This window comes from Triticum aestivum, chromosome 6B (assembly GCF_018294505.1).
Source record: "Triticum aestivum cultivar Chinese Spring chromosome 6B, IWGSC CS RefSeq v2.1, whole genome shotgun sequence".
NCBI classification, from domain to species: domain Eukaryota; kingdom Viridiplantae; phylum Streptophyta; class Magnoliopsida; order Poales; family Poaceae; genus Triticum; species Triticum aestivum.
In genome coordinates, this window is record NC_057810.1 from 49,620,629 (window position 1) to 49,636,620 (window position 15,992).

General features: G+C 44.9%; 1 long non-coding RNA gene across 1 annotated transcript; it reads left to right on the forward strand.

The window, feature by feature from the left end:
* The first annotated feature begins 12,758 nt into the window (after nucleotides 1-12,758).
* Nucleotides 12,759-15,272, forward strand: LOC123133409 (uncharacterized). The gene is made up of 3 exons (XR_006465246.1): nucleotides 12,759-12,879; nucleotides 14,741-14,805; nucleotides 15,256-15,272. It is a non-coding gene; the product is annotated as an uncharacterized lncRNA (long non-coding RNA).
* Nucleotides 15,273-15,992: the final 720 nt, after the last annotated feature.

Here is a 15,992-nt window from a genome sequence, read left to right on the forward strand (position 1 = left end):
CGGTGAACTGTTTCCAAACCCTGCAAGACAAAGAAAATAATTATTATTACTTGAGATATCAGGAAATGAACAAAAAGTTGCCGATATGGTGCGATAATGATCGATTGAACTTACTTGCTGAGCATTTCAGTCATGTCCGCATAGGTTTTGGGATCTTTCCGTCTCGAGTCTAAGACGGTTACTAGTCCACGCTCAAGCTTAATCTCCAGAAGAATATAGTGGTACCTGCGCACGCATGCATAACTCATCAATTACATTACTATAACCTCGCTCGAGTAATAAGGGAAACCGAATATGCACACGACAGTAACACTCACTTGCCGTTGTAAGGAAAGAGTATGGTATCTTTGTTTTGATTTTTGATCAACGATTGTAGCAAGTTGTCCTCGGCCTCTTTGACGTCCTTTTCAACCAGAAATTCATCTATGATATTTGTGTTAATGAACCCAATATCATAAATTTCTTGTTTTTTGCACTCGACGATCTTCAATCTGCATAATATATTGAGGATAATTAATTATAAATACATGCAATGAAAGAGCCGAGCTATATATAGAGACTTAATGACAGAAATAGTACTTACAGGCAGTAGCAAACGACCGTTAATTTATCGAGGGCCTTTTGATTGAAGAACTCGAAGAACTCCTCAAATGGAACAGGCAACAGATCATTTCCAACGAGGTCGTGCTCCTCTTTAATTCTCAGATACAAAGTATTCGTCCCCCCAGACTCTCTGCAGGTTTTCATGTACCAAGTATGGAATCTTCGCATCATCGTTGTTAGAGATTTTTCATCTTTGACGAGAGGCTTCCCGTACTCGTATCTGTGTTCCTCCACCTCCATGAAATCAGGAAGTGCATCGTCAGGCAGGTAATCTTGTAGATTGCCATAACCGGCCACCATCCCCGGAACATTAGCGACGATGTTGCCGCTAGACACATTGAGCGGGGGGCACGATTGGTTTGCTTGTTCGCCGAGCTGGTCAATTTTTTTCGCAGCTGCTCGTTCTCTTGCTCTTTGATGTCTGACAGTACTTCCCGACCGCTCCGCTTGGAGATATGTCTGTTCAGTAATGCGCTCATAGTTGGTTCTCGGCGGAGACTTTGCCGTTTCCTCAGGGCATCGAGAGTGCGCTTTGCTTTCACCGGATCTACCTTCTCCTCCGGAGGTGGATGTCTCTTTGCTTTCACCCCTTCAAAGAACTCCTTCACGTGGGTCCGCACGATCGTATCGTTTTCCTCCTCGGTCCTCTCGTACGGTAACTTCTCTAGAGGCTTGAGAGATGGACCGTATCTGTATTGCCTTCCGCCTCTGGTTGTGCTTCTAGACGCCGGAGCAGACGGAGCGGCTGCGGCGTCTGTCTTCTTTCATGCTTGCTTACGAGGCGGAGGAGAAGGACTACGACGCGCCGGAGCAGCCGGGGCGGCGGCGGGTCTCTTCCGCCCTTGCTGGCGAGGCGGAGAAGGAGGAGGCTGCTGGCTGCTCGGGAGCGCCGGCGCAGGCGGAGAAGGAGGCGGAGTGACACCACGCGCCGGAGAAGGAGGCGGAGTGCCCCCACGCGTGCCCTGATCGTCACCCGCCGGAGGAGGAGGCGGTGGAGGAGGCGGAGTGCCCTGACTCGCCGGAGGAGGAGGAGGAGGCGGAGGCGTCCAGTTTGGAAGGTTGATGAGCTCCTTCCGCCATAGGCATGGAGTCTTCAGAGAAGAACCCAGCCTAGTCTCCCCTTCATCGGTAGGGTGGTCAAGCAGGAGGTCCTCAAATCCCTCCGTTATTTCATCCACCATCGCCTTAGCATATCCTTCTGGAATCGGCTGGCAGTGATAAGTTGTGCCGGGTCCACTAGGATAAACAGAGCCAACAGCCACCTTGAACTTCAAATTCATCCATCGCGCCATAATGTGGCAATATTGAGACTCCGTGATATCATCCACGGGATAGCTGGCAGGAGACGTCAAGACATGCTCTGGCTGAAGCAGCTCGGTGGAAGCCATGCTGCTTCTCCGCTGAGATGGCGGGGTAGCTTCGGGGGAAGCTTCGGCAGGTCGTTTGCTGCGATCTGCTGCTTCTCGTTCCTCTTCTCATTCCTCTAGCCCCATTACCCTTTCGTGCAGCGCCTGCAGTTGGCCCTGCTCCAGTTTCTTCCTCCTCTCATGGGTTTTGTAACCCCCTGCGTTCGGAAAACCATCCTTCCACGGAATGGAGCCTGGCGTGCCTCGTTTCCGTCCAGGGTGCTCAGGATTCCCGAGGGCCATTGTGAGCTCGTCCTTCTCCCTGTCTGGAACGAACGTCCCTCGCTGCACTGCATCGATATAGTGCCGAAGGTTTTTGACTGGTATTTGCAGTTGCTTGTCCGTCCAATGGCACTTCCCTGATATAGGGTCCAAGGTTCCGCCAGCCCCGAAGAGCCAAGTCCGGCAACGGTCTGGCCAGTACATTGTCTCTGGTTCGATCCCTTTTTCAAGCAGATCATGCTCAGCCTTGGACCACTTAGGCCGGGCTTTGAGGTAGCCACCTGACCCCGTGCGATGGTGAAGCATCTTCTTTGCAGCATTTTGCTTGTTTGTCGCCGACATCTTCTTACTCTTTTCCGATGTCTTGTGGGCCACAAATACGGGCCAGTGATCTTTGATCTTCTCATATTTGCCGATAAATTCTGGTGTCTTTTTTTTGTCGACAAACTTGTTCAGCTCTTTCCTCCACCTCTTGAATAGGGTTGCCATCTTCTTAAGAGCACAAGACTTGATTAATTGCTCTTTAACTGGCTTCTACAGATCCTCCTCTGGCGGTAGGGTGAAATTTGCCTTCAGCTGAGTCCAAAGATCTTCTTTCTGCATATCATTGACATAAGACACCTCAGGGTCTTCCTCCTTAGGCTTATACCATTGTTGGATGCTGATCGGGATCTTGTCCCTAACAAGAACCCCGCACTGAGCAGAAAATGTGTGCTTTGTCCGGATGGGTTCAATCGGTTCGCAGTCGGGTGCGATTTCTATGATCTCAAACTTTTCTTCCGAGCTCAACTTTTTCTTCGGGCCTCGTCTCCTTACCGAAGTTGTGCTCGATCCAGAGGGCTAGAAATTATAAGGAATAAAGACGAGAGTAATTAATATGTGTACATATACCAAAACAATGGATGCATCAATTAACTAGTCAGCACGGGCTTAACTAATATATATATACCTGGCCGGACTCGGTTCGGTCACCGGAGCAGTCAGCACGGTCTCCTTCTTGTACCTCCATTGTGTCATTGGAGCGATCATGATCATAGTCCTCTTCTTGTACCGGCATTAATGGGCCGAAGCCATCATGAACATAGCCCTCTTCTTCACCCAGTCCTTCCAGCTGACCATCAGTGTCGTTAAGAAATGACGCAACTTCATCACTTCCATGTGCGATTATGTCCCCCAACATCGCTTTTGTTTCTTCGTCTCGGGAGTGCTCCATAGTTTATGCAAATATTTACAACATGTCAATCATTATTCAAACATGGTACAGATGGATATATATATATATATATATGTATATATATTAGTGGCAAACGTAGAACTAGCTAGTTAATCACAATAAGGAATCATGTTAGTGGCCTCGACGCTGCTTCTCTAGGGTTTGGGGTCGCCTCGACACAACGCTTCAAGGGTTTGGGGTGGCCTCAACGACAACTCTCTTTTAACTTGATAAATTTGGGTGGCCTCAAGAGAGTTAATATGTCGGGTAGGGGCACGGTGGGAGGGGGTAGGAGACCAACATCGTTTTCTCTCTAGGGTTTGGGTGTCCTCGAGAGTTTTGGTCGAGTGAGAGGGCCGAGGGGGGTGCTGCCGTTGTATAAGTTATCACGGTCGAGAGGGGGTATATATATCGACCGCCCCTCATGTCGAAGTTATCTCGAGGGGGTTATATCAACAACGACGCGACATACATATACATGGGAATATAATGTTATCGGGGAGGGGGTATCGGTACCCCCCCTCGTGTTGAAGTTTCTTCTTTCTCCTCTATTCCTTTCTTCTTCTTGTACTCTTATTTTTCTTCTTCTCCCTCCAGAAAGGAAAATAAGGAAAAAGGAAGAAAAGATGAAGAAGGAAGAAGGAAGAAGAAGAATAAAAACGAAGAGGAGAAGAAGAAAGGAATAGAGGAGAAGAAGAAAATTAGAAAATTTCTATTTTTTCTTCTTCTCCTCTATTCCTTTCTTCTTCTCCTCTTCTTTTTCTTCTTTTTTCTTCTTCTTATTTATTTCTCCTCTTCTTCCTCTCCTCTTCTTCTCCTTTCTTTCTCTTCTTATTTTCCTTTTTCCTCTCATTCTTTTAGTATTGCTTGTTTTAAAAAAAATTGTTCAAATAGAAAATTTCGAAAAAAACAAAGGTTTTGCCTAATGCATTGTTCATATGAATATACAAACATTTGCATATTCTACAATAATTAATATCACCAAAAAAAGAGGAGGAGAAAAAAAGAATATATCAGGAGAATATCAAAGAAAAAAAAGAAGAAAAAAAGAGGAGAAGAAGAAAGGAATAGAGGAGAACAAGAAAAAATAGAAAATTTTATATTTTTTCTTCTTCTCCTCTATTCCTTTCTTCTTCTCCTCTTCATTTTCTTCTTTTTTCTTCTCCTTATTTATTTCTCTTCTTCTTCCTCCCCTCTTCTTCTCCTTTCCTCCTCTTCTTATTTTTCTTTTTCCTCTCATTCTTTTTCTTCTTCTTCCTTTCCTAGCTAGATATATAAATTTTTTCTAAAAAATAAACTAACCTAAAATGTACTAAATCAGAGAACATATATAGATAAAACTTTTCTAAAAATCTAAGTTTTGCATATATGTATACTTTAAAACATCACTACAATTGAAAAAATACATACATACATAAAAAAACATGTAAAAAATACATACATACATATATGAACAAACATAAAAATACATATATCTAAAAAATACATACATATATATATATGAATCTAAAAACATATAAGAAATAGCATGCATAACTAAAAAAAATAGCACGGCGGCGGCGGGGCCGCAGAGGCGCGGTGCTCACAAAAGGAGGAGCACGCGGCGGGCAGCATCGGGGCGAGCAGGGGCGCGGGGAGTGGCGCGGCGACGGCGTCGGGGCAGGAGCGGCGCGCGGCCGGGCAGGGGCGGCGCGCGGGGCAGGGACGGTGCGCGAGGGCGCGGACGACGGCGAGGGCGCGGGCGGCAACGACGACTGGCGCGGGGACGGCGACGGCGACGGTGGGAGCGGCGGGCGTCGTCGGGGCAGCCTGGCAGCGACGATGTGCTCGGCGTCGTCGGGGGCAACTGTGGTGATGAACTCTGCAAAATTGCAAAGTGCTACTTATATACCACGAGTATTGGTCCCGGTTCGTGGCACCAACCGGGACCAAAGGCTCCTGTGCTGCTCGCGTCGGGGCCAAAGTTTAGTCCCACCTCGCTAGTTGAGAGGGGCGCGCAGTGGTTTATAAGCCCCACTGCCGCACCCCTCTCGAGCTCCTCTCCACCACAGGCTTTCGGGCCTACTTGCTATTGCTTTGCCTGATGGGCCTTCTGGGCCTACTGCGGGCCTGAATCCTGGCCCATACTAGGGTTTCTAGTCGTATTCAGGCCGTGGGCGCCCAGTAGGAGGCTTTTTTTTTGTTTTTTTGGTTTCTTTACCTATTGTTGCTATTTTTATTTTTTTCCTGTTTTTTGTTTTGTTTAATGCATTATTTATTTTCTTTCGTTTTTTGCTTTATTTTTTAATTCTATTTGCTTTTAGTTTTAGGAAAATTATAAACTTTCTGTTAGTGCCATTAGTTTTCAAATTTGAAAACACTTTTTTTGTTTTTTTGTTTTCTTTCTTGCTTTATTTATTTTATTTTGTTTCTACTTACAACAAAATAGTTATTGTTGCTATTTTTAATTATTTCCCAGTTTTTTGTTTGTTTTCTGCATTATTTATTTTGTTTTGTTTTTTGCTCTATTTTTTAATTCTTTTTGATTTTAGTTTTAGAAAAATATAAACTTTCTGTTAGTGCCATTAGTTTTCAAATTTGAAAACACTTTTTTCGTTTTTTTGTTTTCTTTCTTACTTTATTTATTTTATTTTGTTTCTACTTACAACAAAATACTTATTGTTGCTATTTTTAATTATTACAAGGGCCGAACCATAAGACATTAAAGCATTTCAAATGAACTCTGAAAAAGTTGAAAATTGGCATGGTATCATAAATTCACCCACATAGCATGTGCTTGTACAAAACGGATAATGGTATCATACTCGTCTGTTACAAAGTTGACATGGTATCATCATAATAGTTGCGGGAGAAAGTCTTCACTTTTTCTTCGCTTGTGTCATTTGCTTATTACGCCGTAACCATGGATAATCTTCATCGTTTATCAGGATGCTGGGGTCAGCCTTGACTTTGAAGGGAGGAATTTCATGAAACTTTTCATAATCTTCAGACATGTCTGTCTTGCCCTCCACTCCCACGATGTCCTTTTTTCCTGAAAGAACTATGTGGCGCTTTGGCTCATCGTATGATGTATTCGCTTCCTTATCTTTTCTTTTTCTCGGTCTGGTAGACATGTCCTTCACATAGATAACCTGTGCCACATCATTGGCTAGGACGAACGGTTCGTCAGTGTACCCAAGATTTTTCAGATCCACTGTTGTCATTCCGTACTGTGGGTCTACCTGTACCCCGCCTCCTGACAGATTGACCCATTTGCACTTAAACAAAGGGACCTTAAAATCATGTCCGTACTCAAGTTCCCATATGTCCACTATGTAACCATAATATGTGTCCTTTCCCCTCTCGGTTGTTGCATCAAAGCGGACACCGCTGTTTTGGTTGGTGCTCTTTTGATTTTGGTCAATCGTGTAAAATGTATTCCCATTTATCTCGTATCCTTTAGAAATCGTAACAGTCGAAGATGGTCCCCTGGACAACAAGTACAGCTCAACACAAATAGTGTTGTCACCTCTGAGACGTGCTTCCAACCAACTGCTGAAAGTCCTGATGTGTTCACATGTAATCCAGTCATCGCACTGCTCCGGGTGTTTGGAGCGCAGACTGTTCTTGTGTTCATCGACATACGGGGTCACCAAGGTAGAGTTCTGTAGAACTGTGTAGTGTGCTTGAGACCAAGAATATCTGTCCCTGCATACCGCGATTGAGGGAGACCTATCTTCTTAAGGCCAGGAACGAAGTCAACACAAAACCCGATGACATCCTCTGTTTGATGGCCCATGGAGATGCTTCCTTCTAGACTAGCGCGGTTACAGACATATTTTTTAGGACTCCCATGAACCTCTCAAAGGGGTACATATTGTGTAGAAACACGGGGCCCAGAATGACAATCTCATCAACTAGATGAACTAGGACGTGCGTCATGATATTGAAGAAGGATGGTGGGAACACCAGCTCGAAACTTACAAGACATTGCACCACCTCACTCCTTACCCTTGGTATGATTTCTGGATCGATCACCTTCTGAGAGATTGCATTGAGGAATGGACATAGCTTCACAATGGCTAATCAGACGTTTTCCGATAAAAGCCCCCTCAATGCAACCGGAAGCAGTTGCGTCATAATCACGTGGCAGTCATGAGACTTTAGGTTCTGAAACTTTTTCTCTGCCATATTTATTATTCCTTTTATATTCGACGAGAAGCCAGTCGGGACCTTCATACTAAGCAGGCATTCAAAGAAGATTTCTTCTCTTCTTTGGTAAGAGCATAGCTGGCAGGACCTTCATACTGCTTTGGAGGCATGCCGTCTTTTTCGTGCAAACGTTGCAGGTCCTCCCGTGCCTCAACTGTATCTTTTGTCTTCCTATACACGCCCAAGCAGCCTAGCAGGTTCACGCAAAGGTTCTTTGTCACGCGCATCACATCGATCAAAGAGCGGACCTCTAGGTCTTTCTAGTAGGGTAGGTCCCAAAATATAGATTTCTTCTTCCACATGGGTGCGTGTCCCCCAGCGTCACTCGGAACAGCTAGTCCGCCGGGACCCTTTTCAAAGATTACGTGTAAATCATTGACCATAGCAAGGACGTGATCACCGGTACGCATGGCGGGCTTCTTCCGGTGATCTGCATCGCCTTTGAAATGCCTGCCTTTCTTTCGACATTGATGGTTGGTCGGAAGAAATCGACGATGGCCCAGGTACACATTCTTCCTCCAGCTTGCCAGGTATATAGTATCGGTGTCAAGTAAACAGTGCGTGCATGCGTGGTATCCCTTGTTTGTTTGTCCTGAAAGGTTACTGAGAGCGGTCCAATCGTTGATGGTCACGAACAACAACACCTTTAGGTAAAATTCCTCCTGTTTGTGCTCATCCCACATACGTACACCGTTTCCATTCCACAGCTGTAAACGTTCTTCAACTAATGGCCTTAGGTACACATCAATGTCGTTGCCGGGTTGCTTAGGGCCTTGGATGAGAACTGGCATCATAATGAACTTCCGCTTCATGCACATCCAATGAGGACGGTTATACATACATAGAGTCACGGGCCAGGTGCTGTGATTGCTGCTCTGCTCCCCGAAAGGATTAATGCCATCCACACTTAAAGCAAACCATACGTTCCTTGCACTACTAGGGAAAAGCCTATACACAGAAAGTTACTAGTAGCGAGGGTTAAAAACCCTCGCTACTGCTACTTACCAATAGCGTAGGTTTTTAAACCTCGCTACTACTAAGTTTATAGCAGTAGCTCGGGTTTTTAATCCTCGCTACTACTAAGCGGTGTCTACCGTGCCCCCCAGGACATGCCATAGTAGTAGCGCGGGTTTTTAAAACCACGCTACTACTAAGTTTGCTAGCAGTAGCGTTGGTTTTTAGCCCTCGCTACTATTAAGTGGTGCCATAGTAGTAGCGAGGGGGTAAAAAACCGCGTTGCTACTAAAGGTCCCATTTTCAAACTCTACCCCCCCCTGTGGATCGCCTTTTCAGTTTAAAAAAATAAAAGAAAATGATGAAAATGTCAAAAAAAATAAAAGAAAATAAGTTTCCCTTGTGACATGTGGTCTAGTTGTTGGGAAAATTTGCAAATATGAATTGCGACTTTATTTGCAAAATCTCTCGAGAATTTGTAAAAATGGGCATAACTTTTGCATACTAAGTCGGGTGAAAAAGTTTTTTATATGAAAAATCATCTACTCGAAAAGTTACATACGAATTTAACTAGGGGAACCCCGTTAAACATTTTCAAAATCCTCAAAAACTAAACAGAAAAAAGTTACGGGGCTTTTAAGATCTAGAGTGGAAAAAATCGAAAAAATTCAAACTGTATGGTCAAACTGTGGTCAAACAATGGTCAAACTAATTATTCTAGAACATTAGTGTTACTACATAATTATTTTAGTTTTTTTGAATTTTGGTCAAATCTGGTCAAACTGTGGTCAAACTGTGGTCAAACTATGGTCAAACTAATTATTCAAGAAATATTAGTGTTACTAATTTTTTAGAACAATAGTTTCAAACTCAAATAGTGAAATGTGTGACTTCATGCTCAAGCTAAATTCCTGAGGTTAATAGGATTGACATCTTACTATTGTCAGGAAAACAACAAGTGTAGACTTGGAAACGAGGGAGAATAGAACCCGGAAGTTAAGCGTGCTCAGGCTGGAGTAGTGAGAGGATGGGTGATCGTCGGGGAAGTTAGATGATTTGGAATGATGAGGGGTGATTAGAGATTAAATTGAGCAGCAATGAGGGGTGATTCGAGATTTGAGGTTAAAATAATTCAGAAATTTGATAATTAGGGAAAAAATCGAAATATTTTTTCGAAAAAATTCAAAAAAAACCCGCGCTGGTAGTAGTAGCATGGGTTTTTACCCACGCTACTACTAAAGGACGTAGTAGTAGCGCGGGTGGCACCCGCGCTACTGCTATAAGTTAGCTGTAGCGCCTTATTAGTAGCGCCGGCCCCCACGCTACTAATAGGCCCAAAACCCGCGCTGCTGCTAGGCTTTTCCCTAGTAGTGAATTGGCCCACTTGCAAACTCATCCCAGTACTTTCTCTCGATTTTTCTCCACTTCGACCCATCAGCGGGTGCTCTCAACTTCCCGTCTTTCTTACGGTCCTCATTGTGCTATCGCATCAACTTGGCATGCTCTCTGTTTCTGAACAGACATTTCAACCGTGGTATTATAGGAGCATACCACATCACCTTCGCAGGAACCCTCTTCCTGGGGGGCTCGCCGTCAACATCACCGGGGTCATCTCGTCTGATCTTATACCGTAATGCACCGCATACCAGGCATGCGTTCAGATCCTTGTACGCACCGCGGTAGAGGATGCAGTCATTAGTGCATGCATGTATCTTCTGCACCTCCAATCCTAGAGGGCATACGACCTTCTTTGCTGCATATGTACTGTCGGGCAATTCGTTATCCTTTGCAAGCTTCTTCTTCAATATTTTCAGTAGCTTCTCAAATCCTTTGTCAGGCACAGCATTCTCTGCCTTCCACTGCAGCAATTCCAGTACGGTACCGAGCTTTGTGTTGCCATCTGCCCAATTGGGGTAAAACCCTTTTTTGTGGTCCTCTAACATGCGATCGAACTTTAGCTTATCCTTTTGACTTTCGCATTGCGTCCTTGCATCGACAATGACCCGGCGGAGATCATCATCATCGGGCACATCTTCTGGTTCCTCTTGATCTTCAGCAGCTTCGCCCATTGCAGCATCATCGTGCACAGCATCTGCTTCCTCTTGATCTTCAGTAGCATCACCATATTCAGGGGTCACATAGTTGTCATCGTACTCTTCTTATTCGCCGTCTTCCATCATAACCGCTATTTCTCTGTGCCTCATCCAAACATTATAGTGTGGCATGAAACCCTTGTAAAGTAGGTGGGTGTGAAGGATTTTCCGGTCAGAGTAAGACTTCGTATTCCCACACATAGGGCATGAACAACACATAAAACCATTCTGCTTGTTTGCCTCAGCCACTTCGAGAAAATCATGCACGCCCTTAATGTACTCGGAGGTGTGTCTTGAACCGTACATCCATTGTCGGTTCATCTGCGTGCATTATATATAATTTAGTGTGTCAAAAATCATTACAGAACATCATGAATAGATAATTAAGTGACAAAATTAATAGAAGTTCATCATCACATTAAAACCAAAGTACATACATAGTTCTCATCTAACAACATAAAGCTTTGCAGAGCATCTAAATTAATTAAACCATACATTGAAACTATGTAAAACATTTCAATGCGAAAACAAATGCGATCATAATCGCAACCAATGTACCAACTGATCCAACGGCATAATGATACCAAGCCTCGGTATGAATGGCATATCTTCTAATCTTTCTAATCTTCAAGCGCATTGCATCCATCTTGATCTTGTGATCATCGAAGACATCCGCAACATGCAACTCCAATATCATCTTCTCCTCCTCAATTTTTCTATTTTTTTCCTTTAACAAATTGTTTTCTTCTTCAGCTAAATTTAACCTCTCGACAATAGGGTCGGCTGGAATTTCCGGTTCAACAACCTCCTAGATAAATAAAATCTATGTCACGTCGGTCGGCATAATTGTCATAAACAATAAATGAACCAATAGTTATGAAAAGATAATATATACCACATCCAAATCATAGACAGGACGAGGGCCGACGGGGGCGGATACCAAAACCATCGCACTATATAAGATGCAATAATAAAAGTAAGAAAATTATACAAGTATCTATATAAACATACAAGTAAGATTTTTTTCCTTTCAGAAAGAAGATAAGAACAAGAGGCTCACCACGGTGGTGCCGGCGACGAGATCAGTGCGGGCGATCGACGACGCTGACGACCGGGACGGGACGTGACGGACCGCTAAACCTGGACAAATATTGAGGAAAATGGAGCTTGGAGGTCAAGCTTGGAGAGGAGAAAGCTTAAGTAGTGTGGGTCGAGCATTCCATCGAACACCTCGTGTGCATAGGAGGTGAGCCAGAGCACCACAAAGCTGTCCCCTCGCTGGCGACGAAAAACAGAGCAGTGGGAGTGCTCTGCTCGCGGGCGCGGGGTATATATACGCAACTAATTTGTCCCGGTTCGTGGCCAGAACCGGGACTAAAGGGCAACCTTTGGTCCCGGTTCAAGCCACCAACCGGGACCAAAGGGGGTGGGCCAGGAGCGAGGCCCATTGGTCCCGGTTAGTCCCACCAACCAGGACCAATAGGTCCAGCCGAACCGGGACCAATGGCCCACGTGGCCCGGCCGGCCCCCGTGGCTCACGAACCGGGTCCAATGCCCCCATTAGTCCCGGTTCTGAATTGAACCGGGACTAATGGGCTGACCCAGCCTGGACCATTGCCCCCTTTTCTACTAGTGGAGAGAGAAAAAGAAAGGGGTAAAAAGGGGTGGGCGCTACCAGGGGAGACACAATTGAGCAAGACCTAGCCTTGGGGTCTCCGCATGAGCCCCTTCTCTCTTTGACGCTGCCGCCGCCTCCCCTCCTCTCCTCTCTCGATTCTCCTCCCCTGCGTCTCCTCTTCCACGTGCCATCGACTTCCCTCTTCTGTGTCTCTCCTCGTCGGTCGTCACTCCGAGCCGCAGATCCATGGGGTCGAGAGGAAGACGTGCTCTTCCATGGCGTCGAGAGGAGGAGGCGCTTCTCCTACCAGATCCGTGGCCACCAAGTCGCCCAGCTGCATGGCTTCCCCTCTCCTTCTTAGGCGGGCGATGGTGCATGACATGGCCAGGTAGGACCTGCGCAAGTAGCACCGCTGATGAGGCACATGTTGTGGGCTAGCAGCGATTGGAGGGGGCATCGTTGCAGATCCTCATCGTTTCTTTGGGAGAGGATCTCGTCAATGATCCATTTTTCTCCATGGATTCGCGATGGAGCTGCTCTAGGAGGAGCTTCTTCTTTGGACGCCATGGAATCTTCAAGGTGCGCCTTCACTCCCCCTTCCCCTCCCTATAGCTGTTTGATGATGGTTTTGAAGGAAATATGCCCTAGAGGCAATAATAAAGTTGTTATTTATATTTCCTTATATCATGATAAATATCATGCTAGAATTGTATTAACCGGAAATTTGATACATGTGTGGATACATAGACAAAACACAGTGTCCCTAGTAAGCTTCTACTAGACTAGCTCGTTAATAAAAGATGGTTAAGTTTCCTAACCATAGACATGTGTTGTCATTTGATGAACGGGATCACATCATTAGGAGAATGATGTGATGGACAAGACCCATTCGTTAGCTTAGCATAATGATCGTTAAGTTTTATTGCTATTGCTTTCTTCATGACTTATACATATTCCTTTGACTATGAGATTATGCAACTCCCGAATACCGGAGGAATACCTTGTGTGCTATCAAACGTCACAACGTAACTGGGTGATTATAAAGATGCTCTACAGGTATCTCCAAAGGTGTTTTTTGGGTTGGCATATATCGAGACTAGGATTTGTCACTCCGAGTATCGGAGAGGTATCTCTGGGCCCTCTTGGTAATGCACACCATGATAAGCCTTGCAAGCAATGTGACTAATGAGTTAGTCGCGGGATGATGCATTATGGAACGAGTAAAGAGACTTGCCGGTAACGAGATTGAACTAGGCATGAGGATACCAACGATCGAATCTCGGGAAAGTAACATACCGATGACAAAGGGAATAACGTATGTTGTTATTACGGTTTGACTGATAAATATCTTAGTAGAATATGTAGGAACCAATATGAGCATCTAGGTTCCGCTATTGGTTATTCATCGGAGATGTGTCTCGGTCATGTCTACATAGTTCTCGAACCCGTAGGGTTCGCACGCTTAATGTTCGATGACGATATGTATTATGAGTTATGTGTTTTGGTGACCGAAGTTTGTTCGGAGTCCCAGATAAGAAAACGGACATGACGAGGAGTCTCGAAATGGGTGAGAGATAAAGATTGATATATTGGAGGGTCGTATTCGGACACCGGAAGGGTTCCGGAGTGTATCTGGTACATACCGGAGTACCGGAGGGGTTACCGGAACCCCCCGGGAAAAGATATGGGCCATAGGAGGGAGGCTAACCAGCCCAAAAGGGACTGGTGCACCCCCCACAAGGGAGGAGGCCGAATTGGTTTAGGGAAGGGGGCGCCACCCCCCTTTCCTTCTCCTACTCCCTCTCCTTCCCCCTTTCCACCTCCATGAGAAGGAAAAGAAGGGGGGGGGGGCAAATCCTACTAGGACTAGGAGTCCTAGTAGGACTCCCCCCTTATGGCACGCTCCCAAGGGCCGGTCTCCTCCCTCTACCTCCTTTATATACGTGGGCAGGGAACCCCTTGGAGACACATCAATTGTTCTCTTAGCCGTGTACGGTGCCCCCCTCCACAGTTAACTCCTCCGGTCATAGTGTCGTAGTGCTTAGGCAAAGTCCTGCGCGGATCACAACACCATCACCGTTGCCACACCGTCGTGCAGACGGAACTCTCCCTCGACCCTCTACCGAATCAAGAGTTCGAGGGACGTCATCGAGCTGAACGTGTGCTAAACACGGAGGTGCTGTACGTTCGGTACTAAAATCGGTTGGATCTTGAAGACGTTCGACTACATCAACCGCGTTAAACTAACGCTTCCGCTTTCGGTCTATGAGGGTACGTGGACACATTCTCCCCCTCTCGTTGCTATGCATCTCCTAGATAGATCTCGCATGATCGATCGTAGGAATTTTTTTGAAATTGCATGCTACGTTCCCCAACAGGTTTGGCATTCAATCTTCAGAATTTTAACTCCTTGATTCCCCCTGTACTGCGGATTCCGCAGGAGAGGAACACTCGGCTGAAGAACTCGACATGGAGGATCTGAAACCTCGCAAGGAAGAAGGAGAGGTTATCTCTTTCTCTTGGACTATAGCCTAATTGTGTGAGATTCTATTTGGTTGGGCTCGTTTTAGATGATTCTGGGCAAAGAAGTTTGGCTGCTTAATTTCACACTGGATTTTCTTGTGCTTAGTTTTGTAATGACTAGACTTATTTCTTAGTGCTCCTCCATGTTCCTCTGCATAACTGGATTTGGGGGAAGCACCTTACATGATTAGGTGATGATTCTTACAATCCTGCCAACTGTGTCACATCTGCATGAGAGGATATTTCTAGAATATCACGAAACCACACATTTTTTACTCAGGTTGTCATTACTTGGTTGATTCAACAACATTTTGGTGCTTTGCAATATAATTTTCACAATCGTATCAATGCAAGCTCATAGGTACCATTTGTATAAATTTCAGATTAGCTATCAAAGTCTCGAAGTTTATAGATTGGGTGGTTCGTGTGCAGGTACGTCAGCAACAAGTTAAGCAATAAGTACAAGGCGGTGATCAGAGGTGCAAATCGATGACCGGCACTTCACGTTACAGATTTTTCATTGTCTCAGTTTATGATGTTTCTCTTATTCTTATTATTAGCTAACATCCTTATAAATCAGGGATTCTGTGTATCATCATAGTTATAAGCATGTACCAAATTTAGCTACATCTTAGACACCTTGAAGATTTGGTCATTTGTGCTCTTCTCAGAAACTGCATGACGACACCTTGTTGTTCCTTTCAGTTCGTCGCCTTATGATCCCCGCTTCAGTCTTTCTACTTGATCTACATTTTTTCCCATGAGTTTAATTTCTTAATTTTCATTCAAATATTCAATGCTTGCTGGTGCAGGCAATGGACATTCAGACACTCCTATAATTTTCTGTACTCTGTTCTGTATTTCATTTAATTTGTATCTTACTTTTTCCTGTATATATATGGTGCCTAGGAGAAGCGCATTGTACGATGCATATCGGAGAAAAAGGCGCACTACAGGTTCTCCTGGTACTAAAAGGTCGTATCCTCCGTTTTGATGTTGTTGGTTATGGCAGATTGCACTGCATAAGAATGAGCTAAATAATTTAATTATCATTCTCATACAAGACTTAGTGCTAGTTTAATCATAATTAACTTACAGTAGCGCTGTGGCATGGATGAAGGCGAAGAGAGTACATAAATGGTAACTCATGTAGATTTTGTTGTCTGCTT